Source organism: Lissotriton vulgaris, unplaced genomic scaffold (genome assembly GCF_964263255.1).
Source record: "Lissotriton vulgaris unplaced genomic scaffold, aLisVul1.2 SCAFFOLD_7664, whole genome shotgun sequence".
In the NCBI taxonomy this organism is placed as follows: Eukaryota; Metazoa; Chordata; class Amphibia; order Caudata; family Salamandridae; genus Lissotriton; species Lissotriton vulgaris.
This window is the reverse complement of record NW_028244786.1, coordinates 10,294-13,848: the sequence shown is the minus strand read 5'-3', so window position 1 is coordinate 13,848 and position 3,555 is coordinate 10,294.

Below are 3,555 nucleotides of genomic sequence, written 5' to 3'. Positions count from 1 at the left end.
CTACATAAGGTACCTATATGGAATATAACGATACAGAAAAGGGGGTGGTGATGAACAGAGTGTCTGAATTAAGCAGACCACTCTTACCCAGTCCAAAGATCAGGGCTTGATCCATCACCGTTATTTATCTCACTGCACCATCCCAGCTCAGAACCTGGCTATATGCAAATCAGTCTGTCCCTGGTCCAGTGCATCATGGGAACAGGGCAGACTAAACTACCAAGCCAATTCTTCACCAGAAAGGAGACAAGCTACCGGGGACCGGTTTCTGGCATTTCAGCCATCTTCGGCCCGGCTTGCTTGAGAGTATTCTGCTTAATTCAGAAACTCTGTCCATCACCACCCCTTGTTGTTAAATATTTTGTCCACCATTAGCGTGGAAGGGTATACTCAGATGTGAGTCCCTTGCTAATTGCACCATCAGGATTCAAGCAAGATGGGCCGACGACGGCTGAAATGCCAGAAACTGGTCCCCGGAAGCTTGTTTCCTTCCCAGTGTAAGAATTGGTGCAGTGAGCTAAAAAACGGTGTTGGATCTAGCCCTGATCTCTTGACTGGGTGAGAGTATTCTGCTTAATTCAGAAACTCTGTCCATCACCACCCCTTGTTGTTAAATATGTGGAATATAACAGCATCCTGTCACATGGAGATGTTAACACCTCCGAGATTTGATGCAGTCTTTTAGGGCTGGGTGGGTGCACTTGCCAATGCCTCAAAGTCTGATTGAGGGGCACACTTGGTGTCTCTCTGCATAGTCCCTTTTGACCCATTCCTGGGAGCCGTTGGCTCCTGCATTGGTACTAAACTGGACAATTGACAAAAGAGTAACGTCCCCCCTGACTAGCCCTTCACCTGGGAAGGTCGCCTGAATCTTCCTAATGCTTTCCCTAGGGTATTTAAGGGCTTAACTGGGTGTAGGTCCCTCGATACGTCATTAGATAAGATTCAGATCAGACACCACTGCACTTCGCCATCCTGATGGTGCAGTGAGAAAGGGACTCATGTCTGAGTACACCCTGCCACACCTATAGTGGCCAAAAACGATACAGAAAAGGGAGTGGTGATGAACAGAGTGTCTGAATTAAGCAGACCACTCTTACCCAGTCCAAAGATCAGGGCTTGATCCATCACCGTTATTTATCTCACTGCACCATCCCAGCTCAGAACCTGGCTATATGCAAATCAGTCTGTCCCTGGCCCAGTGCATCATGGGAACAGGGCAGACTAAACTACCAAGCCAATTCTTCACCAGAAAGGAGACAAGCCACCGGGGACCGGTTTCTGGCATTTCAGCCGTCTTCGGCCCGGCTTGCTTGAATCCTGATGGTGCAGTGAGAAAGGGACTCATGTCTGAGTATACCCTGCCACACCTATAGTGGCCAAAAACGATACAGAAAAGGGAGTGGTGATGAACAGAGTGTCTGAATTAAGCAGACCAATCTTACCCAGTCCAAAGATCAGGGCTTGATCCATCACCGTTATTTATCTCACTGCACCATCCCAGCTCAGAACCTGGCTATATGCAAATCAGTCTGTCCCTGGCCAAGTGCATCATGGGAACAGGGCAGACTAAACTATCAAGCCAATTCTTCACCAGAAAGGAGACAAGCTACCGGGGACCGGTTTCTGGCATTTCAGCCGTCTTCGGCCCGGCTTGCTTGAATCCTGATGGTGCAGTGAGAAAGGGACTCATGTCTGAGTATACCCTGCCACACCTATAGTGGCCAAAAACAATACAGAAAAGGGGGTGGTGATGAACAGAGTGTCTGAATTGAGCAGACCACTCTTACCCAGTCCAAAGATCAGGGCTAGACCCATCACCGTTATTTATCTCACTGCACCATCCCAGCTCAGAACCTGGCTATATGCAAATCAGTCTGTCCCTGGCCCAGTGCATCATGGGAACCGGGCAGACTAAACTACCAAGCCAATTCTTCACCAGAAAGGAGACAAGCTACCGGGGACCGGTTTCTGGCATTTCAGCCATCTTCGGCCCGGCTTGCTTGAGAGTATTCTGCTTAATTCAGAAACTCTGTCCATCACCACCCCTTGTTGTTAAATATTTTGTCCACCATTAGCGTGGAAGGGTATACTCAGATGTGAGTCCCTTGCTAATTGCACCATCAGGATTCAAGCAAGATGGGCCGACGACGGCTGAAATGCCAGAAACTGGTCCCCGGAAGCTTGTTTCCTTCCCAGTGTAAGAATTGGTGCAGTGAGCTAAAAAACGGTGTTGGATCTAGCCCTGATCTCTTGACTGGGTGAGAGTATTCTGCTTAATTCAGAAACTCTGTCCATCACCACCCCTTGTTGTTAAATATGTGGAATATAACAGCATCCTGTCACATGGAGATGTTAACACCTCCGAGATTTGATGCAGTCTTTTAGGGCTGGGTGGGTGCACTTGCCAATGCCTCAAAGTCTGATTGAGGGGCACACTTGGTGTCTCTCTGCATAGTCCCTTTTGACCCATTCCTGGGAGCCGTTGGCTCCTGCATTGGTACTAAACTGGACAATTGACAAAAGAGTAACGTCCCCCCTGACTAGCCCTTCACCTGGGAAGGTCGCCTGAATCTTCCTAATGCTTTCCCTAGGGTATTTAAGGGCTTAACTGGGTGTAGGTCCCTCGATACGTCATTAGATAAGATTCAGATCAGACACCACTGCACTTCGCCATCTGTTCACTCTGGATTTTGCTGGAATTCGTTTGGGCCTGACTTTGTCTCCCTTCCAGTCTGCTACATTGTCTGTGCCTGTGCATCATACAGAAACCTTCCAAGGCCCGTGATGCATCAAAGACACCTGAAGAAATCTCCCTTTGGAGTGAAAGAGTCACTCCCCTGCATTCAGAGGCAGAGCAACTAAGGCAACCGGTCTGCTGAAGCTGAGTTCCTCCAGACTCTGAACGGCTGTGGTTGTTTTACACAGCTACTAAGGTCTACCCTAACACCAAGTTTGAGGCCAGTATTGTTGACTTCTCTCAAAGAAGATCTTTAGGCTCCCAGTAGCCCTAACCTCAAGCATCTCCTGTGACCAGAATCTTTAGCCAAACAGCATTGTGTGCATCGTGGTATGCATCTTTTGGTGAGCTGCTTGAAGTCCTCCCTCAACTCCTGTGCCTCCCACCTGTGGGTCCATTTGAGGGTCACCTTTGTTTTTCTTGGGTCCCTGTTTGCTCTGGCCTGCCCTGACTCCCCTGGTTTTTGTGAGTCCCCGGGACTATGCTGGTCTCGATGTTGCTCCTTCTTTGATTCCTGCATGGCTTGCCTTTGCCAAGGCTTGTTGGTGTACCCGCCCGACTTCGAACTTTGCAGCACTCAACATCTTTCAACATCCTTTGTGGGACAGCTTGTGCATGACTCCTGGTCTTCCTCAGCATCGTCTGGTCCTCCCAGCTGCAGTGTCAAGATCATCATCATCCATCCTGCAACACCCAACATCGACCTTCATCTTCCAAGTCTCCTGGTCACCCCTGAATGACATAGACTCTGCTTGCAGGTACCTCTCTTCAAGAATCCATCTTTGGATTTACAAGTAGAGTTGTACGGAAAACGC